This window comes from Columba livia, chromosome 2, assembly GCF_036013475.1.
Source record: "Columba livia isolate bColLiv1 breed racing homer chromosome 2, bColLiv1.pat.W.v2, whole genome shotgun sequence".
Taxonomy (NCBI): domain Eukaryota; kingdom Metazoa; phylum Chordata; class Aves; order Columbiformes; family Columbidae; genus Columba; species Columba livia.
The window spans coordinates 156,903,654-156,927,653 of NC_088603.1; the positions used below are offsets into that span (position 1 = coordinate 156,903,654).

General features: G+C 40.8%; 1 protein-coding gene across 4 annotated transcripts in view; it reads right to left on the reverse strand.

Annotated features, from left to right (window-relative positions):
• Positions 1-23,519, reverse strand: part of COL22A1 (collagen type XXII alpha 1 chain) — a 229,422-nt gene extending 205,903 nt beyond the window's left edge. Inside the window, exon 1 of one of the 4 annotated variants that reach the window (XM_065054479.1) lies at positions 23,462-23,519. The gene's annotated coding sequence lies outside the window, so the exon portion shown is untranslated. Of the gene's footprint in view, positions 1-11,689; positions 11,766-11,952; positions 12,093-22,525; positions 22,666-23,461 lie in introns of those variants that run through there. The other 3 variants (XM_065054478.1, XM_065054481.1, XM_065054482.1) reach the window with 3 other exon arrangements.
• Between the last annotated feature and the right edge of the window lie 481 nt (positions 23,520-24,000).

Sequence of the window (24,000 nt, forward strand, 5' to 3'; positions counted from 1 at the left end):
GGCTACATGCAAACATGATGTGAGAATGGCATCCAGGCTGAAAAGTGTGCTGGTAAATGCTGAAGTGAGCTCTCTACATTTAAAATACAGGCATAGTACTAAGCTATTCATACCGCCTCACAGCTGAACAAACAATATGCAAAAGATAGATAGAAGCTCTATATAACCTTCATCTTTGGTATTGCTTTTTCAGGGGGGTTGGTATAGAGTTTTAGGTCAGTGAGTATCCATGGTAAGGCCTCTCTACTTTTGAACAGTAAGCAAACACTCTTTGGGAAAATCTCATAAAAAGCAGTATTTAAAAAAATAGAGCTGATGAAGAATTGAGTGTTCTCATCTCAAAAGTATTTCAATATTTTGCTCACTGTTGGGCTTCCCTTGCACTCCTGCATTTTAAGGGATGCTACTTTGTCATCTTTATCCCTTGAGGCTGGGAACAGAGCTCAGGCTCTCCCATCCAAAGAATCACATACATATCCAGAACTGAACAACATAGCTGGGCTGCGTTTTGTCACGGGGTTTATTCTTGACTGAACCAATGTCAAAGAACATCCTGACATCAGTTTATTTGGAAAATGAAGTCCCTGTCCACTGCTAATAAGTTTGTGGTATTTTCTATCCCACTTTCTCTTTGTCCTGCCACAGCCTGATGGTGAAGGGACATTTAAGGACTTTGTTCCAGTCCTGCTTCTCAGACAATGCTGTCACACCATCGTAATTCAGAGGACAAGGAGGATAAACTTGTGTGAAAGAAGAGAAGCAAAATTGTTTGCTTAGAAATAGCATCTTTGGAAAATGAAGGGAAAAGAAGGGGCAGATACAAAGAATGTGGCAGAGAAGAAAATTCCATGGCATTTCTAGGACAAGCAATTTAAGCACAAAGACTGGATACTCCCTATCTCAGCCTCTCCAGAGACTGCTCTTCTGTCTGGTTTCAGAGATGTCACCAACACCAAAACCCATGTGAGTTAGACATTAGAGTTAGAAATTGAAAAAAACAAAACAGGGTGCTTTCTGTGATCTCTTTCATTCTTCAGAGTCACAAAATTATATTTATTATTCAGCCAAAAAAATATATTTATAAAACAAATCAAACAAAAACTGGACTCAATAGTAAAATGAGCATTTCAGCAGCATGATCTAATAAAACTATTTCTACCTCATGCAAGTAAAAGTTCAAAGACCCTACAGAGATGGTAGACAATGATTCAAGGCTGAATGTAAAAAGCATGTCCAGTTATAGACTTCAGTCTGCTCATTAACATCTCTGAGCTTTTACTTACATTTTATTAAATTATACCACTGAACTCTTTATCCTGCTGTTAACGCCAAGGGGGGCTGATACTAATGTCATCTATTCACCTGCTGCCACTGAACATCACCGTACATCATATAAATGTTCCAACTATGCTGGCGTTCATAATGTGATTTTGAATGTCTTTGGTATGGTTCTCTGCAGAAGGGGCTAGCCTGAGTTGAAAAGAGAGTGTCCAATTATACAGCTTTTGAAACACACACACACACAAAAAGAAAAACAAACAAAAAACCCCAGAACACTGGTACATCTGACAGCTTAGTAGAGTCAGCTTGTTGATCATGCCTCTTCCAACTACTGAACTAAGCAATTTAATTATCTAAATTATTGCTGATATGAGCAGGAAGCCAACTATACAAAAGAGAGATGGGGCTCTCTTCCCCCCGATCAGCCCATGCAGTCGTATATCTTTGTTAGATGCTTTTTACAGAAACCATTCAATGCCATTTCTGGAAGATATGCATCTTCCCAGGCCTGATCCAAAGCCAACTGTAATTAATGAAAAGAGGGCCATTGATTTCAGAGGGCGTTATTTCAAAACCCATGCAGAAAATCCTCTGCTACCGCCGGAGTTGTTCCTGAGGTACTTTGTATGACTAAAACTGATCCAAAGTCTACTGAAATTAAGGACGAGACTGTCAGCAGCCCCACAGTATGTTGTATGGGGACACCTTGCTAGTGAGCAGCTCTCTGACATCTGCTTTAAGTGCCAGTGAGGCTGCAGGGGCTGAGACGTTTCTTGTCTTCTTTTGCAATATCACATCTCAAGAGCAACTTCTACCCCAATCCCTAAAAAAACAGATCAAATTCAGAGATTGGTTAGCATGAATGCTAGCCAAAGCAATCTGTCAGCTTTGTAGGAGATGAAATGGTATGGTGGGAAAAATCAGCAGAGAATTCAAACACATTTATTGGTTTGTTTTAGCTGAATTCTATTACTGCCCTGAAGTAGTTGGTGCTGGAACTACCAGGGTCCATGAATGATTAATACCACTGCTTTTGGAAATAAGCTTGACTGTGCAAAAAAATAAAGTCCATACTGAACAATTAGGAGGGGAAAAATAATAAATAGCTGTTTCCTAAATGCCAGGTATCTGTCCAGGAGACAGAATGAGACAGGAATCAAAGGGAAAGGAACATAATCCAGAGTGTTAGACGGCCATAAAGCATACTCAAAGTGGGACTGGATTAACTCAGCATGGGTGTTTCCTAATTTCTGCGTGCTCCACTTTGCAGCCTTAGAAACATACTTTTAACCTCTGTCATGTTGCACCCGCATGATCAAGAGAACCTGAGAGAAGGTCAGAATTAGAATTCATCCACTCCTGATTCTTCAACCTATGCTTGGATCACGCATCCCTCAAATTGACCCCTTTGTAAATGCATCTACCACAGACACTTTGAAACAAACTCTTACTGGTTGCCTGCCAAATTGCTGCCATTCTAAAATATCCTAAGTACTAGACGAGGACTTTGCAATGTATTTTTGCCTACTTCAGCCACGCAGTGTCTGCAGGCTAAAGCTTTGATGCAATAGACCCGACTATAACTTTTCAGTGATTTGTCCAGAGGAAGTAACTCCACATTTAAATTGTACTCTTGCATGTCAGAATTAGAAATCTTTCGGCTTGACTGGCTAAGAGAAATCAAAACTAACCTGCAATAAAAAGTCTATATGACAGAATCTCCCAAATCCTGCAGTCTGTGGTTAGTGTAGTACCAAATCCACACCACCATACCCAAATTAATTTTGTTATGTCTCCTATAAGTATGTTGCACTCACACAGTGGGACCAGTTTTGTACTGCTCTTGCAACCCAGCTCCCTGATGGAACAAGGTACAGGTGCACTCTATTCAGTGCCCCAGTTGCTGTGCCCAGGGCAAATGCCACAAAGGGATGCTCCAAACATTTTAGATATGGCCAAATGGGTAAACCAAGTCTTAAGGACATGCCATGGAACCCAACTGTCTCTTGGTGTCCCAACATAAGTTACTCGGAGCTAGAAAGAAGCTCCATCCCTTGCTAGTGTGGAAAAAAATAACACCTTCCCAAGCCATTTTTGATAAAGTTAACCCCAGCAGTTTTTTGGCTTTGGCATTATCAACCAGTCTGTAAGGAAAATACATACTGCATCATACGAACACATGTGCTTATCAACCAGGCAGGTGGTAACCCTGCCTCACTTCAGCTAATAAGGAATTGGTATTTCAAAAGAAATCCTGAACCTCAAAAGCTGGCTCTGTATAAAACACTATTCCACAATCATCTTAATTAACCCGACTGAAATAATTACCAAGGTAAAGACTTGAGGGAAGTGACTCAGAGTGTATGTGCGGTCCAAGGGATTAGGAGAACAGATAAGGGGAAGTTTTGCCTATCTGATTTGGCAAAGCAATGCCTGGAAAGCAGGGTTAGCCAAAGAACCAGGTGCAAGCACCTGTAGTGCTTGTACTGACAGCTTCTTTCCCCATGTATTTTTTACTAGCTGGCAGAAACAGGAAGAATATCTTGAACTTGGAACTAAAACATCAGTTCAATACTTTAAATGTGTTTTTCTTTATAATAAAGTAACATCTCAGTGCTGCATTTTGTTAGGATCAATTTTCCACCTTTAATTTCTATTTACTTTCATTTGGAAAGGAGTAGCCTGAACCTCTTTAGCAAAGACTGAGGAATGAGGAACAGAAAAGGAGACTCAGATGTCAGTTAACTTGTCATAATCTTATTTAGGAGACATCATCTCCCACCCCCCAAATATATAATCTGAGTCACGTAGATCGCAAGACATTTACACAGCACATTAGTACATACTATGCCTCTGCAGTGGCTCATCCAGTGGGGCTTAAATGTATTTGAATCCTGCAGATATTAATACAATTAAATTATTAGATACATAATAATTTATGAATGGTGATGGACTTACTAGGGGGGAAAACACACTCCAAACTAAATGACTCAGTAATAGCAGCACAACTTACTCTTCCCATCAGTGACTCCATTGCACCCTGGCTAAGTTGTAAAACTTTGTCCATACTCCCTTGCCTGTTTCTTTTAAACTTAACACAACTCTGAACTGCCTCTCATGTTGTCACTGAATCAGGATTTGCAGCATCCACATCTAGAGGAACGGGAAAGCCCATCACCTACATGCACTGGTTATTTAGGGTAAGTAATAACATTATACACTGGCCTTCATGGGAAGAGGAATCGAATTAATAAATTTAAATTAACAGGCATGGCTGGCTGCAGGATATCCAGATTAATGAGGAGTGATGTAAGCAAGACAAAGATCAAAATTATGTCAGCAGAGGAAGCAAACAGTTCAAACTGTAGAAATAGTTTGCTGTGAAGTGCAAAATCCTGAGGTTTGTCCCCAGTACTACATGCTCAGACTGTCCTTACGGTTGCACGTGTGGAGCACGTTGGTTTATTACAGGGTCACAGAACACCAGTCCTCTGGCCTAAGCCCTATGACCTGTATGGGGAAAGTGCCACAAATCCCATTTCCTCCCAGGCAGACGCAGAGCTGTTCCAACCCAAATTCACTATGAGGAAGAAGCCTTTAACATTGAGCCCCTTGAGGCTATTCAATATGAGAGTGCACTACTCTTACAGAGCCTATTTCCTGCTTTTTATATCCTCGTGGAAGTTCTTCCAGCTCTTGGAATGAAACCTAATATTTTCTTTTTTAGTACAGTAGAGGATTATGTCAGTAAAAAGACCCATATGTCAGGGCTTTATATAGTCAGCTAGCAGCGATGGAACAAGGAATTGAGATGGGGTAACAGCCTAAATCTGTTTGGAAAATAGACAACATACTTTCCAAAAAAGTGGAGCATGGTGAATGCATTTCCCAAAACTCCTACAGGGGCCAATGCAAGGAAGAACTGCTTTGGATTTCTTGCCCTATGCCTTATGACAATGACATGGATAAGGATTTACAGAATCTCTACAAGCTCCAGAAATTAGCTCAGATCAATTGTCTGTCACTCTCCGGGTTATTAACAGGGCTAAGCTAATTGGAAATGTACCACACACTCACCCACCACTTCCCCAACTGTACAGACGAAAGAAAAGTTCCTAAATATAGGAATATAAATGTCTCCTATTTGCACTGTGTGCGAGAATTTCTCCTCCATGTGTTCCAACAAGTTGATGGCCATCCAATCTCATGAAACTTTTTACAGAAAAAAATACTATATATTTTTTAAGAGATTTAGTATTGCAAAGCGTTTCTATGATCTAATTTCCGTGGTCTTGACCTTTGTAATGAAACTCAGAACTCTACTGTGGGTACCAGTACACCAGCAAAACTGAAAGACGTGTGAACAAAGGCCATGAAAACAAGAGCCACCTGCTGTTACTTGGGGAGGTGCATGTAGCAGTGTTACATCCCCAACCTTGTCACTTTCTGAAGCTTTCCCTCTTTACCCAGCACTTGCAGGAGACGTTGTTCCCTGTACAGTATCTACTACCCGAAATCCACCAAAGCTGCGTATCTCTATGTTCTTGTCTACTTAAAACAAGCATTGCTACTTCGTTTTTAAAACACTAGAAATAAAAAGAACAGCTGAAGAGATATAGGCAGCTTGTAGACAGCTATTTCCATTCTAGAAAAAGGCCGTTTTTTGACTCCTTGTTGCAACAGGGCCCCAGGGTAAAAAGCAATTCTTGGTTAGTTGACATTTCAGCATGGCAGCAAAGCATTTTGGGAAGTAAATTGAAACACAAAGCAGGACTGGAAACCATGTAGTATTGCTGCTTTTACTTCTCATAATTGCATAACCCAAATTGTTTAAGGCCAAGGCAATTCTAGGAAGACTCAACAACAGAACTCTAAGGTTAGACACCTTGGTCAGTTTAGGTGTCTGAAGAGCGAAGAAGTTGTATGAGGATTCGAGACTGAAAATCTTGGCAGTGAATGCCTCAAATATTTTTTTTGGCTCTAACCTCAAATGCTTCTCTCTTCCATGAAAGGAGTAAGGGCTGGGAGGAGAGAGAAGGACTCACCTTCTCTGACCACAGAGATCTTCATTGTCATCACCATAGACTCCTTTCAGTTAAGGAAAATAAGAGAAATAAGAAGCACAGCCTTAATGCAGCACTACCTCTGAGTGAAGGCAAATTGGATAACATTTCCCTGACGTCTCAGCCATCTCTGCCCAACACTGTGGCCACCATCAACATAGGGCTAGCAGAACACACAAGAGTCAACCAGAAGCAGGGTTTATCCAGTGATCACAGTCTGAGACTGAGATGAAACACACTTGACTCAATCTTATCTACCTGGTGACCAATGGTAGACCACAAAAGAATGGCAGGAAGATGTGCCAGGGGAGGTTTAGGCTGGACACGAGGAAAAGGTTCTTCACCCAGAGGGTGCTGGACACTGAACAGGCTCCCCAGGGAGGTGTCACAGCCCCAACCTGACAGTGTTCAAGAAGAGACTGGACAACATCCTCAGACACATGGTGTGAACTGTGGGGTTGTGCTGTGCAGGGACAGGAGTTGGACTTGGTGATCCCTGTGGGTCCCTTCCAACTCAGGACATTCTATGAATCTATGATTCTAAGATTTATTCCTCAGTTTCTGAGTGCAACAGACAGAAAATCACTGCCTATGAATCCTTCAATGATCTTGCCATGATCCTGTCAGTGGGAGACCTGCAGCAAAGTTATGCCCCAACCCTTTTATTGGCATTGCTGTTTCCACGGCCATGAGTATGAAGAAAAACAGGCAACTGATGAAGAAGACAGTTAAAAGAAGTACAGCAAATAAGGGTCTGTAAGCTGTAAATGAAACAGGAAAAAAACCCCTGTAACTCCCATAGAAAGGATAACAAACCAGGAGTTGATAGTTGGAGGGAGGATATTTTCAAATGGATAAAGACTCAAAAATTTTCAAAGTACCCGTTACTTCCAAAACTGGTGACAACCTCTCAGACTGAGGTGTTATATTGGGGACAGGGTACTGATCTTTGGGTATAGATCTTCTGTGATACTATATCTCTGTCCACGTGCTCTGTTCAGGTAGACGGCCAAAGTTTGTGTGATGATACCAGGAAAGCAGTATGCCCTTGAAAATAGAGAGAGAACTGAAAAATGAGAGGGGCAGGATCAGATGGCAGGACATACAGCAATCACCAGGAAAATAATTGCGAATGCAAAATGTGAAACTTTGGTGGAGGAGAAAGGACATGGAAAAACTGCAGAAATGGAAAAGAGATACCCACTTAGACAGCAGTGCTAGAATTTAAAACAAATTACATCTGTGCCTTTCTGGACTTCAAAGATTAATTTAAGATAGTCTCTTATACTAGGCTATTTCCTAAGACATTGCAGAGCTTTGACTGGGATTTATCTCATTTAAGTTTAGATTGTAGGTGTCTCACTAACATTTTATGTGGTTCAATATTTGAGCTCCTCAGGATGGGTCTCATTTCCACTTCATGGAGGAAATAAATAAATAAATAAACAAATAAATAAATAAATAAAAAATCCATAGCCAGATTGATTTTATCTCTTTGTAAGGAGGATGAGCAAAATAAATGAGCTGCACACAAGAAGTGCTTCTTTTCCCCAGATGCAATAAAGAGAGCCTAGACAAATAGTTAAGATTTAGATATTGATATTTCAACAAATATGGATATTTTAACAGATGTATATCTGGTCAAGGTAACATAAGAAAGTCAGCCAAAATCAGAAACAACTAACAGATGGTAATGGTAATAATAGGAAACTTTAGCAAGTTCAGAGGCAACAAGTGAAAAGACTTGAGTATAAAGTTTCTGTCTAATGGGGAACAGAAGAAGCACATACAGATTTCTAAACAGATACCCTTTCCTGAATGATGAAATTCTTAGAAAAGCAGGCTTGAGTTAAGAGACCAAAATGGAGCTTGGAAAAGCAGTCTGTTTTTTTGACTTTTACACCAGTTTCCACACGGAGAGTTTAAAAACACCCTGCTCAGGATTTAGTTCAGTTTCTGGCTGAATCAAAATTGATAGGGGAACTATGATCTATGATTCTGTGATTCTAAAATTATGGGGCATTCATGGAATCCTGGATTATCTAAAGACTTAAACTTCACTCTTAGTTTTCTGTATCTGTAAACTTCATAAGATGAAGTCAGTCCTGATGTTCAACTGTCTTAAATGCCAGTGAGTGATGTTTTACTCTCACTGTATCTGCAAGGGGGATCAGGGACCTGGAGGCCTGAAGACAGTTCTCACCAATAAGATAAAGGTTACAAGAAGACAGTGAGTACCTTGGCCTTTTCTACATCTTTTTTGTCCCTCGGTATCCTGTCCCACTGAGCAGCAAGCAGGTGTTTTGCTTTGCTTTCCTTTTGATGTCAAGGAAAATGCCAAAGTATTAATACATCTTTATGTTGGGCAGAGATGCACATGAATTTACCCCCTATGCAGATAAGCAAATATTTCATGCACAGTTATGTTCTGAAGAGTAACTGTTTTAATCTATCTGCTGACAACAACAACAACAACAACAAAAAAGATTGTGTTTATTTTACTGTGTTTCCTCTGTGTCAACAAGACTGACAGCCTATTCTTTGTTAGATAAAAACAAGTGTCATAACGCTAATTTTCTATGGATACATAGAAGATTTAATGTATTAATGTTTTTCATATTCATGTTGATGTATTCAAGGAACAGCTCTTATTTATAGGTTATTACAGATGAAAAGGATGATTATGTATAGTCTGACCTCCTGGCTTAAGTCTAAAATAATTCTTAATAATATCAGTATCTCATCTATATCCTATACAAAAGTTGCAGTACTTTTCCTGCTCTAGAGAACCATCAGTCTTGATTTAGGAGACAGAATATTCCCACACCAGAACTAGAAAGTTGTTCAAGTCCTCAGTTACTATTGCCTCGTGTACTTGAACTCTAGAATGAATGCATTCATTCTCTGTTTGCAGTGTCCTTATATCTCATCATGTTTTCATGTGAAACCTTTCCCTGGCTTCTGGGGCCCAGGACGAGTTGCTAGGTTGGTGGTTAATCATTAAAGAATCTGAATTTTTTCACCACAAAGGTAAAAACATGAAACCCCACAATGCTATTAGCTGTTCCTTAACCTGAAAAGAACCCCAAGCACACAGACAAAATAAAAATTATTTCACTTGTGCAGTGAAGAGAAAAAACAAATCTCAATATCAACATAGCACCGTGCCTTTTCCTACTCTCTCCAGAGACTCTAAACACTTCTGTTGCTTACTAGTGGCAGCTTAAATGCTTTAGGAGAGAATCCAAACAGAAAATGATGCTGAATCGTCAGGCTAAAGAAAACTATGCATTTGTGCACAACTAAACAGTATCTCAAGAAGTCCTCCACAAAACCCTGCTAGTAGCTATAGCAACCGCATTCACTGTATTTTTACTAGGAAAGATTTTTTAAAGCTACTTAAGAAAGTACATTTTTCAGCCATTATCTAAACATCCAACTTTCAGGCCTTTCGATGCAATCCTGCTCTCCATTCAACTTCCACCCTCCCCGCTCCCACTTGGCATGCATGGCATGTGGGTTGCTGGGGTGACCCCCAAATTCGGGGAAGGAATTTTCCCTCCAAAATTCAGCAGGCTTAAATCTAAGCTGCTGAACTGTGGCTTTCATTTCCAGTGAAATGCCATGCCGGCAGAAACACTTACATCTCTCAGGCAAATCGGACATCCGAGGAGAATTACATTTGGAGCAATAACTGAAGTAAGTCCCAAAACACTATAAAGGGAATGGGAAAAGAATTAATCTTTAAGAACCCTAAATTGTTAGATCTGGAGAAATATTTGCTTTATCAGAATTCTGGTCTTGCTACACTTACTTACTAGCAAGTGCTGTAAAGCAGCAAAACTTCAACACTACTTGGGGCATGAAAGCCATGGAGAGCCACTATACTCAGCTCATCTTATATAAATTACACCTTTCCATGGCATGGTCTTCTCTGTATGATTGGCACCATGCAGTATGAGAGCCATATTTGATATTTATCTGTTGAAATGGATTTTTCGCCCCCTTGACATAGCTGTGTAAGTCTAGATGAGAGTTCTGCTGGTTTCCTGTGTTCCTCCAATCAACCACCTGAGCAGAAGATGGCTGTAGGCTTAACTCTTCTGTCTGGTGCTCCTACCTGCATGACCAGTAGCTTTGACTCTCGAATCTGAGAAAGAAATACACTAGCATTTCACATTTGGTCTTCCCTTTGAGAAGACAGAATTTTATTTCCCTCTGATGTGTAAGAGACAGATAAAAGATAGAAAGCAAAACGTAGGTCTTCAGTTTTGATGCAGACCTTCTATTTCTGAAATCTGTGGAAAAAAATGCTTGTCAGAGCAAATTGCAAAGCATATTCACTCTCACATCCCCCGAGACTCTTCTCACTGACAATGGAACACTTCTCGCTTTTCTACACAACTACATTAGTTTGACCGATCGATTCATTTATTCACATGTAGCAGCTTGTCTAACTTGCCTGTGACTTCACTAATTATGAAGAATTCACCATGAAAAAAACACTAAAAAATCCTTCATAACATACTACTAGATTTCTTCTAAAATCTTTATTTTGGGATGCCTTTTATAAAAGCCAGTCCATTACTTTTATGAAGTATTCATTTATATCCACAGAAATGTCACTGGATAGCCATAAGACCGATGTTTTCCCTGGTTTTGCATATTTGGTATGTGAAGCCCCTGTAAGATTGAAAGCACTAAAGCACAAAAAAGAAAAGGGTTAAAACCTTTATTGCATGTTTCAGCATTAAGACATTTCTGTCCACAAAACTGCAATCCAGTGCAACAGAAACACTGATTCTGTCACACATTGCTGTGATGTTGTCACCAATATTATTCAACATTCCAATATATTAAAACATTACGATACGTGGAAAATATTCACAAGTTGTCATCTTGTTCCTAATAACATCCTAGAGGGAAAAAAATTCTTCCCCACATACCAACATACAAGAGTGTAGCTTTACAACTCCTGCATATGAATTACACTGGGAGGACTCGGTTTCACTGGCAACAATTCAAGAGCAGGAAAGTGAGGACAATGAAATGACTTCAAAGGAACATGAGTTATTGGAAAAATCATGCAAGAGCAGGTTAAGTATTCATCCTTAACACATTTCAGTTTCATCAGATTCCAAATAGCAGGATTCAATTATTTTCTTTCATAGCAGCAAGCCTCTGGTATCTCAGAGCCTGGCTCCATCCTGATGTACAGCTGCAACTCTATGTATTAGTGTAAATCAAAAATTAAAACCAAAACTAACAAGAAAACCCCAAGCCTCCATGGAATTACAAAAGTGCAAAGTATGAATGAAGCTGCATAGACCTTGATGCTGACCCACCTTTCTGCAGAGGACAAGCTCTTAAATATGTTATGAAAGCATTTAAATCCATTCCACAGTCACTCTAAGATGACTCTTCTACTTAATGAGAGCCTTCTCTTCAACCACAAGTTATAAATAGGAGCGTTGCTTTTGCATAGTGTGAATTTCACAGTGAGGGAGCATTTCTAAGGGAAAAGCAAAGATTTCGTCTCGGATCAGCTTATAATCTCCCATTTCTCATCTTAGGAAAAGCATGAGAGGAGGGAAACATTAAGACCTACCTTATTTCTGAGCTCTGTCCTGCAGCAGAGTCCCTTTCTTGCAGGCTACAGCCCTGCGAGTAAACAGGCAGGGACGGGCAGGATGTGGGCAGAACTTGGGATCTACTCTACCCCTCCCAGGGACCAAAGTAGCCTCACGGCCACCACAAACGCAGAAGAGAAGGACGGTAACGAAGGGTTATCCCCGCTGTGGTGCCTCCCACGATTGCTGCTTGGGCAATATCTGCCCTCGCCTCCTGCCTGGCCCAGGACAACACACGGGCCCTGCTAAGACTCTTTTTTTGTCTGCAGACAGATGCACCAGTCTCTACACTGGTCTCAGTACTGGTACTTGTGTTCTGGAGAACGCACCAGTATTTGCAGATACCTGTTTAAGCCAGACTACTGCCTGGCAATCAGTGATTTCAAGCATTTCCTGATGCAATTTCTTAGAAAGGATATTGCATGAAATGTTCTAGCTCACCTGCTTTTGCTGTAGAGACCATTATGAGTGCACCATTCTTTCATAAATTGTCATATACAACTTTTTAAAAATATTTGCCATAACTTTCAACAAAAATGTTTTGACAATTATTGAAAGCATTTTAAAACTTATGCATTTAAAATGTTACGCGGTTTTAATACTTCAAGTGTACCTTGTGAACTCATCACACCAGTGGAAGCCAACACAATGATTTTTTTTTTAAATATCACACCCTGCATTAAGTGATTCAAAAATGACTAGAGTCTTTGATAACTCTGCTGATTTAGTAACACAGCTCACAAAAAAATCAATGTTCAGACAATCCCATTGGTGTCTCAGCATACCTCTTAGCAGAGAAAGCACTCCGTAAATTTTTATTGGAGTGACAGGTTCTGCCCCTAAATAAAGACACCATGGTAGAAGCCTCAATAAATTGGGAGCCATTTCCCACTTAAGTCTGTATAACTCCAAACACACTGTTAAAACCTTAAATCATGGATAACTATTGCTAGTGACAGAGCCCTTCTTAGACTTCATGGATTTATTCCCAGAAGGCATTAAACCTAAGGGTAAGATTGCATTAATTTTCCTATCGCTATTTCCCATTCTATTCAGACATCTATTAAGCCATATCCCAAAGAATCAATTTTTACTGTTGAAGACAGCATTGGTGTGAAGAAACTCAGAGGTCTTTCCCTGAATCAGGTGAAAGACCCTGGAGAAAGAGAAGTCTGTGCCTCAAATATAGAGTTGGATATAAAGCGATCTCCAAGTTCCTGTCCATCCAGTCTTCTTCTGTAATATTTAAAATCTGCATATTGGCATCACCAACATTTCTCATTAAAAGTCCAGGATTTGGGGGAATTAAGCTCAGTCCAGCAGTCCAAGCCTTCCACCCAAAGGAAAGCCCTCCTGTCCCACGCTATCTCTGCTGGGACAGGAGCAGAAGGTGCCCTGTTTACCAGACATGATCCCTGTGCCAAAAGAGTTAATGATCTAATAGACATAATTTCACAAATCCCGTTAGTACACAGCCATAAAGGATTCAAAGGGGATTAACAGCCTCTTCACCCTTCCCATTCTTACAGAGGGTATTTAAGGAGAAAAACTCTGCTTTAGGCTTTGCTGCCATCCAATACAGCATCATGTCACATAAAAGAGAAAGGATTAACACTTATCATCTGATCAGGCAAACAAGTTAGCTAAACAAGAAGAGCCGGTAATGAGGCAGAAAAGCTGTATGCACAATAGCATGAATCCTCCACCTAAGCATAGGTCAAGAATATTCATAATACTGTTATTTAACTGAGAGACTTCACAGATAAGGGCCGATTTTTGCAGACAGTGTGGGACTGACAATGGAAAAAATCCATGCTCTGTGGAGCCTCTTAATGACAAATCAGAATTAATAAACAGTATCCCAGTTATAACAGGAATAACTAAAATGACCATTTATTTGTTTTTTTCACAGAAATTTGTCACCATGCTCCAACAATTATTTTGGTGGCTGGTTTCAGTGCAAGAAAAACACTGTCTTCATGTCAATATTGTCTTAAATTGGCTACAGGGGACAACTAAATCAACCCAAAGGCAAGTATTCCCCAAAGCCAACATAATCTCTCCTTCTGCACAGGCCCTGAAGGAGAGAAAGAAGAGTTTTCTTAACATAATGAGCATTTCAACAGCCTAATACTTCCTATATCATCTATACATGACGGAGCACTTAGCTACTTGACATCACTGTCACACCGCATATGTCCTGAAAGATCCTAACTCTGATATCTGGGATAAAATTATCGCATCACCCTGCTACAACTATTCCAGACTCTCCCACTCACCTAAACCGCTAGTTTTAATCAGTACAAAACTTTTCTGCAGTGCTAATTTATTGAGAGAGATGTCACCGTGTGTTGGTCAACAGCCACAGGCCCCTGCAGCCAGTCTATGGGGAACACAGTCCTGCTTAGCTCTGCTGAGTGATACACGGAGGCATTATTGAAATTACAGGGATTAATCTGACCAAATACAGAGATTTACAGTGTAGTTGCCTATATCTAAGTAAACCACCTACCAGCCCTTTATAATCCATAGAGGGAAACAGACACTTCTAGGGGGTAATATATTTCAAATGGGTCAGATGAATCATCTTGCAAAAGCTCCTATTTTTCTTCTCTGGCTCTGAAGGTAGCAAGGGTGTCTGGCTGAGGGGAAGAGTCTCCAACAGATATCTAAAACTACAATAGGTGAGGTGACCCATCGTGACACCACAAGGGCCCATGTGTGGACACATTTGGCCTCTCTGACCAAGGCAGATAGACCCGAGAGAGGTTAAACGTCACACAAACTAGTGGCACAGCCACTGCCCCAGGGCTCTGTGCATCCACATCACGTGGCATGGCCATTATTTAAGGGAATTCAACCTATGATATGATAAATCATAGAATAGTTTGGTTGGGAAGGGACTTTCAAAGCTCATCTAATCCAACCCCCTGCCATGAGCATCTTCCCCCAGATCAGGTTGCTCAGAGCCCCGTCCAGCCTGGCCTTGAATGTCTCCGTGGATGGGACATCTGCCACCTCTCTGGGCAACCAGAGCCAGTGTTTTACCACCCTCATTGTAAAAAATTTCTTCCTCCTATCTAGACCGAATCTCACCTCTTTTGGCTGAAAACCATCACCCCTTGTCATATAGCAACATAACCTGTTAAAAAGTCTGTCCCCATCTTTCTTACAGGCCCCTTTTAAGCACTGAAAGGCAACAATAAGTTCTCCCAGAAGACTCCTCCAGGCTCAACAACCCCAACTCTCTCAGCCTTTCCTCACAGTAGAGCTGTTCAAGCCCTCTGATCATTTTTGTGGCCCATTTTTCATTTTTTCCAGTAACTAATGAAGAGAAGGACAAAGGCATACAGCTAAGGGTGATGTGACACTGGTTAAAACAGAATTTTTCCTGCTTATTTTTGGTTTGTTTTTTTTGTTTTTATGAATCTTGAAGACCTACAAAGCTACCAGCAACTCCTCCAACTAGGGGAACAGACTCCCCAAAACTCAGTGTACCTGAGAGCTCCCTCTCTGGCTTCCTCAGCTGTCTAGGTCCTGCCTTATGGGTTATTGCCTTCAAAAATACTTTCTGGGAGAGAGACAAGGAGCAAAGCCACAGACATGGAAATGAGGAGAAATTAAAGTAAGAGTAAATAGTTTTAAGTTGTTTATCATGCCAGTGGAACCTGGCATAAGGCATCCTTTATCTGTTTTGCTGTGTGCTGTTACCAGTCTTAGCTCAGAAACTGCCCAAGGAAAGGTGATTTGTTTTTATGTTTGCATACAGCTCAATTCTGTGATGCCCTGGAAAGCAGCATTTCTCTGATTTCCCCATATCACTACATCTTAAATTAGCAACTTAATTTTATAGCCCACTCATAAATGCCACAGCCTTCCTGGGGTCGTGGCCCATAGCCTGGGGACAGCTGCTTAAGTGAAGTGAAAAGAACGCTAAGGGAAGAAAATATGATAGTGGAGATAACTATTGAAAATGAAAAAAATGTTAAAGGCAGCAATAAAAAAAACAGAACACTGAATTAAAGAGGAAAAAAAGGAAGTATTCAGAAATGCACAAATAACTTGAGTGAGAAAAGAACCGAAAATATACTTAGTAATAAAGCCAAGGTACAGCAAAGAAAGAAACTAAAATAAGTCCACTTGTAAACAGGTTTAATTTCAGGTATCAGTCATAAAAGTACTTACCCGTATAATTAACAAAAGCCTCCAGAAAACATAAAATCCACCCTTAGAAATACTCTAGAGTCGGTACCATAATTAAACAGCAAAGGAGGTCAGGGGAAATTGGTTTGAAACAACTCAAGCACAAGGTGGTTTATGAAATGTCAGAGTTGAACAAATTTGTCAACCAGTCTTTTAGGAATGAGCAATTCACTCCTGCCTCAGCCTCCCAGAGCAGCTGAAAAGTTTTATTATATATGCTAAAGTGTTGTCCTTTACAAAACGATTGATTTTTTTCTCCTGCTGCAGGAATGTGAAGAGATTTGCCATTGCAGAAGTAGATCATGAGGTCCCATGCCCAGATGAAGAGCATCATGGGCTGTGATGCAGTAAATTGTACAAATGAGGCAGATTTGAGCTTTGCCAGCACTCACACAGGACCAGCTGAATTTCAGGTGCTACAGAAGGGCTTTGCTACTTCTTAGCAGGTACTGAATTAATTTCCCAATCAGGAGTTACATCCACTGCACCTGAACATCCCATCCAAATCTAGTCAATGGGGTTTGGTGAAGATTTTATGGTATATTTTGCAAAGATCATCACTGAGCACCTTTCTCTTATCAAGCACTACAATGGACTGAAAACCACACGTTTCTTTGCATTCCTACCTCATTTTTTTTCACGAGGTATAGCCAGTACAAAAGCTGCTTTGAAATGGGTAACAGCTGTTGTTTCATTTCTGAGAACTGCAGTGATAACCAAAACAGTCCATGCAGATTATTTGCAGCCTTTATCTATTGATGGAATTGGAATTAGGGAAGTTCTGTCATACAAGTGGTAATTGGTTTTATACTAAATGTGGAGCCAACAGAAATCCCCCTGGTATGCCCAGCTCTAAACTTTCCAGCTCAAAAAAAAGCTTTACAATTGATATGCAGAATAATTTTTCTTATGATGATCAATATAAACCTGGTTTCTCTGTAAAGAAATAACTGGATGATGCCAATAGGCACATAATTCAACACAGTAAACAGCACTACAAAAATTGCACTTGGGTAATAAGCAGTCAAACCACAACCAAGTGTTGGCTAAGCTTAGATCAAAGAGCATGAGTCCAAAAATATTTAAAACTGTCAACGGTTTAAGCTTGGCCTCAAATGTGATGTGAAATATGGCAGTTTTGGCATCTCTTATTAAAATAATTTAAGAATCAATATTCAGGACATAACAATAATCAAATAAAGTTGTTCAAGCTGAACACAAGGGATCCTTCTATATTGCAAAGAATCAAAGATTAATTTCTAAGGAACTGAATCGATGCAAAGTAAATAGATTCTGATAAACTGGGGAAGGATATCTCACATCGACTGCATAGCAGATAAGCTCTGCGATAGCAGTAATCCCTGAGCAAGGGAAATCCAGACAACTGCATAATCAGGACGGACAGCACTTGCAAAATATGACCCATAACTCAATTTCACTCATTCCTAATGAATTGCTAAAGCTAATGTAGCTCGGAGAAGCTTTTTGACATGTAACCAGATCAGGTCCAGGTTTTGCACTTTTTGGCAAGCTCGGCAGCCACATCCACCCTGGTGTGGGTTTTGAGACCCTGCAATGGGCTCTCAGGATGGGTGGCTTCACTGTTTCTGCAGCTCCAGGGTTTGCAAGCAAGAGCCAGGGCTCACAGGCACCTACCCTCTCTTTATTGCTAAATTTCCTCCCTACTAGGGAAGAAATGGGAATCTACTAAAGAGTATTCATACTGTTTTATAGAAACAACTCTTTTAAAGTCAAAATACTTCCAGAAATATAAAGTTATTGCTTGCCACTGTACACAAATATATCAGGTATTTGCCATGAAACCTCCAATATATCAAAGAATGGCAACCCAGCTTGCTTAGTCCACCAAGCAAAGAAACTCTCTCTGTTTTAGGTTGTTTCTAGCAGCACAAGGAAACAAAAGCTATCTCACTACTTTGCAGTGATGTGAAATTAATTTTCCACTAACCAGTAGGAAGTAACACATCTGCTGTACATCAATAACATTTATTATAGAGGTGGGTTTTTCTTTTTTTCCCCACTCCAGATTAAATCTGTAACCTATACCACAAATCCCTGGCAGGTGATATACTCACCATCTCCCCACCTACTGCTAATCCTGAAACAGTTTTCTCGAGGCAATATAAAGTGTGCACATTTTTCCCTTGCTAGGTGAATTTTCAGCTATTTAATCTTTATAGACCTTTTAGTGATGCTGAAGAATAAATACTATCAGCCCCATCCCACCCCTGTATTCAGACTAGGAATGAATAAGCACCAACAAGTGCAAAGGAGATCGTATAAAGGAAAGGAAAGGTCCTGAGGTGGAAAGAAGAAGGGTTGTAGCATTCTCAGTGTTGCATTACTATCCCTGAATAGAATACCATGTTATTTTTTGTTCACATTTCTGAATAACCGGGGTACAGACACACTGCAAGAGCCATGGAAGTGGGCTGGAGGCTCAGTAAAGTAATTTTGTGCATTTGTCTCAGACACAAAAAAGAAGGTTTTCTTACTCTTCATGGCTTCAGAACCATGCCAGAGCAATTATGGGTTCCCAGGGTCTCATTCCCCCACATAAAACAGCTATGGCCAGATTTTTCCACCACTGACACATGCCAGGGCAGAAAGGGAGAGGGATTTTTAGAGGACAAGTCATTCCTTACTTCCCAAAAACTGGATCTAGCTACTCTTTCTCTGCAAATTGAATTCTGGAAATGTTGCCGATCATTAGAAAATATACTATTCAATTAATAAGAAATCAGAATGCTTTGAACTAATAAAAATCTTCTGTTTTTTTTTTTTTTTTTTTTAATCCTATTATTTTTTAGGATCTCGAGGTCACAGTTGATGCAAGACCTCCTTCAAATATTATCTGTCATTCACAGGTGGAGGAACTGACTGTGCACAGATTCAGTGACTTGCAAATCTGCCAGAGCAGCATCCTCTGTCCATGGCTCTTGACTACAGTCCACTGTTCTTTTTAGCAGTAATGTTAAGGCAAAAATCCTTAATTCCACCTGTAACTTGCTGACTTTTGATGTAATTTATAAATCAAGATCATTATGACTAGCACCTCATCTGTCCTGAAACACCCCAAAACCTAGCAATGTTTTTTAACAATATTTGAAACGGGAAACCATAAAATAAATATTATGATTTATGAGTGTGGCTTGAGCAGACCACCTCAAGGCTTAAGAGGTGTAAATCTCCCAAAAACACAATGGGAGATATTTGCAGAAGCTTCTCTCCCTGAAAAATACACACATCTGTTTGTCTCCGCATGTTGATCTGGGACAGCCATCTCAGCCAAGCTTTGTGCCACCTTCAGAAGCCTGATGTGACTTCCATTGAAGGGGATCGCAAAACCTTCAGCAGCAACTGGAACAAACCATGAGGAAAACACCAAGCGAAATGAAGTACAGGATGTTCCAAAAAGATGGACCCAATTTGAAATGACATTGCTCTGAAATTGGGTCCGCCTTTTTGGAACACCCTGTATATTACAGAAGATATTAAAAGAGTGAGATTGTGCCCAAATATGACTAGACAATTTCTAATACGTTCATTTTTCTGCTCTTTACCTGTTCTACCTACATTTGCTAGAAGAATTTCAAAGTATGTTCCAAATTCCTCAGTTACAGTTAGTGTTTTCTGTAGATGACCTTTCCTCATTCACAAAATTTGAGCTCTGGAGCTCTAAAATGTCTTCATACTTGGCAGTGCCTAATACAAAGTGAGCATTATCTAACAAGGACCCAACATTCCTGTCTTTAGACTTGTTTGGCCAAAGAAAGACTTGCAGGAATGGCTCCTCTCTAAAAAGCTTGTTGTGAAGTCAGAAATGCTTTACCACATGTTCCTTGCTAGGGACAACAGAGTTGGAAAGGCTGAAAGGGGTTATTTTGGTGCCATGGGTGACAATATATAATTAAGTTTACATAAGAAAGGTTGGAGAATTTGCCATTGCCTGAAGAGCTGAAATAGCCCGGTATCAACTGTATTATTCAGGTATGGTGGTACAGGCCAAGCATTGATATAATGCGAGTTTTTCTTAAATGTTTTGCTCCTCATTATGAGAAAAGTTTAGGAATGGTTTTTAAAAGGGAGGAATTGCAATCCCACAGCAGCAATTACTCAAAACAGGTTTTAAAAGAAAATGTTGCAATATGACAAATATCCTTTGAAGTCAAGATAACTACTGAGCAAATCTCAGAAACTTATTTTAGCAAGAAAGTTATGTGTTGGAAACAAAAGCATTCTTTTATTCCTATTATTTTCAGCATCATAATCTCCAGAACAAAAAGCTAGCTCCAGCATGTAGCAAAGGTCTTTACCCTAAAACTATACAAAATATCAGCAGAAGTAAGAAAATACTTCTGTGTACGTATAGGTGCTATAGACACACTCGCCCACACATTGTCTGGGTCGCTGAGCTCAGAAAAACCTTCCCACAGAACACAGAAATGAATTAATTCTTCCACCCAATTCTTCCTCTGTTAGGTCCCCATTGGGGACCTTGTTTTTCCCCAATACTGACATGAGTCATATTAATGAATCATATTGATACTTCCCCCACAAAAAATCTTCCATCGGATGTACTTTTCTGAGCCAAAGCCTCTTCTCATTCACGGCATAAGTCTGAGTCAAATTTGAGAGACAATCACTTGAATTTGAGAGAAAAACAAGAAAGATTTGGCCACAAACTGATCCCAGGAGAGAGTGGCACCATCATCTGCTCTTCTTGAAGCCAGAAGACCTGATTTCTTCCCTTTACTTTGCAATGTGTTGAGGACTGCTCTTCTGCAAGTTACTTGGAATAATTCTACCCAAAACCAGATGACATTCATCAGTTGGAAGGCGGCCCATTGCTAAATTCAGAATAGGACTCTTAACTTACCCAAGGCTCATTTTCACCACAAAGGATCCCATAGCAGCACAGTGCCACTTATTAGAAGCCCCAGAAGCACAACACACTTATTAAAGATACATTCTGAATCTGCAATACATATTTCAGAGCTTCCTTTTGTAATAATATTCCATAAACACTTAAGTGATGTAAATTCTAATATATATCCTCATGTGCTTGGTATGTCTTATTGGAAGCTACTTCAGAGCACCGTTCGAACTGTGGACAAAGACCGCAGTCTTTGTATGTTCAGAACAGCAGCATCATGTTGGGAAATACACGACAGTCAGTAGAAGGATTGAAACTTCAGTAAAAACTAATTACTCACTCTTAGAAAAAAAAAAGTCATGATGGAGCTTTTGAAGTGGCACAAACCTTCCAATTGCCTGCCTTACCTGTTTGAGAAACTGCCCCTACTATCTTCTCAGTATTTATTTTTCAGTATGTATACAAACTCCTCCGAATCAGATGTCGAAACAGGCATTCGTAAAAGAAAAAGAGATTCAGGCATGCATCTAGAGCAATCCTGGGTTACACAGATTTTACAGGTGCATCTTCCTGAGAATGATTCCATCAGTGTCCACACTGCGCAGATGGGATGTGTTATTTTAAGGCCTTAATCAAAATACGTGCAAACAGGCACAGCAGTGTGTGCATACTAACGACTGTGAAGTGTCAGCTGTTAATCAGTCAGTACACTTTTTTTAAGAACACAAGCTATTGTAAAAATACAGAAGAGAAAGAAAGAACTGATGAATGAGGCAACTTAGGGGAAGAGTTAGAGGCTACAGCTAGAAAGTGATGCACAGCACATTTGTATTGAACATGAAATGAAGAAAATAAGAAAACCTTATCCTGTTAACATGGCATAGTATTCCTGGATACTGATAGAAACTGAAGTGCCACACAGAAAGAATACAAGAAGGTGTCAGGTCATCAAAATCCCAAGATATATACGATTAGGAGAATCAACCCTGAAACAGTAATTATAATATAATCTAATAATAATATAAAGCTCCTGTCAGCTCTGAACTTTTTCAGTGGTTTTCCTCAATGAGGGCATTACCCATTCCTCAGTCTCTGCTTCATCACATGCAGTGATGGTGCTTTGCATCCGCGAATCACAACCTGAGGGCTCAACCAGACCCAGGTTCAGAGGACAGACTCACCTAGCAGTCTGTGATCTGAAAACTTTGTTAACTAAAGAAAAGTAAACAAATCCAGGTTAAGAATAATGTAACACAGTTCCTTCCGGATTTTCTTTTTAAAAGACAGATCCTGCTCTTGCATGTCTGCATATTTAAGAAAAAAAAGAAAAATTCTTCTGAATTTGAGCTGTCTCCCTGTGCAAGGGAAAATGAAAAAGACAAAGCAAAGGTTGTGTTCAGAGACACAGTGCCCCGGGGACCAGACGTGTAAACCCAAAAAGGTTCTCTTACCTGCACAAACACAGCACCACCCAAAGTGGTACCCAGTGCCCAGCTCCTGAGCTGCCCTCAGCCCACAGCTCAGTGTGCTTTACAGAGCTGTCAGCCCAGGAGGGGACGTGTGGTGGCGATGGGAGTGCAGGGGCAGGAGCACGCAGACAGATGGACACAGGCACACAGACAGACAGACATAGGCACACACCCCCAAACACCCTGTGCACACACACGGGCTCACAGGGACATGCTGGTGGCAGAGCGGGGATGGGCAAAACACTGCATCCTATGCCCACACACCCATGCAACAGTGGGGTAAAAAAGGGGAGGGAAAGAATGGAAAGAGAGAGAGAAAGAGAGAGAAAGAAAGAAAGAAAAATGAAGGAAGGAAGGGAGAAAGAGAGAAAGAGAGAAAGAGAGAAAGAGAGAAAGAGAGAAAGAGAGAAAGAGAGAAAGAGAGAAAGAGAGAAAGAGAGGACGGAAGGAAGGAAGGAGGGAAAGAAAGGAGGAAAGAAAGGAGGAAAGAAAGGAGGAAAGAAAGGAGGAAAGAAAGGAGGAAAGAAAGAAAGAAGGAAAGAAAGAAAGAAGGAAAGAAAGAAAGAAAGAAGGAAAGAAAGAAAGAAAGAAGGAAGGAAAGAAGGAAGGAAAGAAAGAAGGAAAGAAAGAAGGAAAGAAGGAAAGAAGGAAAGAAGGAAAGAAGGAAAGAAGGAAAGAAGGAAAGAAGGAAAGAAAGAAAGAAAGAAAGAAAGAAAGAAAGAAAGAAAGAAAGAAAGAAAGAAAGAAAGAAAGAAAGAAAGAAAGAAAGAAAGAAAGAAAGAAAGAAAAAGAAAGAAAAAGAAAGAAGAGAAAGGAAGGAAGGAAGAAAGAAAAAGAAAAGGATGAAAGAAAGGGATGAGAGGGAGGGAAGGGACGGGGACCGAGCAGCGGACGGGCCGGGCCGGGCGGCAGCGGGACCTGGCGGAGCAGCTGGGCCGGGCCGGGCGCCGAGGCGGGAGAGGGGCCGGGCCGGGGCGGTGTCGGGGTTTAAGGAGCGAGGGGAGGGGAAGGGGCTGGACGGGAGGGCTGCGGGGGAGCGGGGGGGCGGCCCGGGGATGGGAAGGTCCGGGGGCTGAGAGCCTGGGGCCGGTGGGGCTGAGCGACCCGGGGGTGAGAGGTGTGGGAAATTAGGGAGAAGCTTGCGGGAAGGAGGCTGAGGACCCGAGGGGCATGTGTGGCAACCTGAGCCCCTGCCCCCTAAGCGAAGGGGCAGAGAAATGTCACCCCGGATGGTACAGAGAACCGGAGTGAGCCCCCGAGCAGCGTGGGGGGGAAATGCCCTTTCTGGTTTAGCAAACAGGTGGCCTCTGCTTTTACCTCCTCCCTGAGCTCAGTGTCTAAATAAAAAGCCCTCAGCTGGGATATTTTTGCTTGAATTTCAACTCTGACACTTGTGTGCTGGAGCCGCTTGTCCTCCACCCCTCCTCCAGACACATCCCTCCATCTCCTCCACAGCC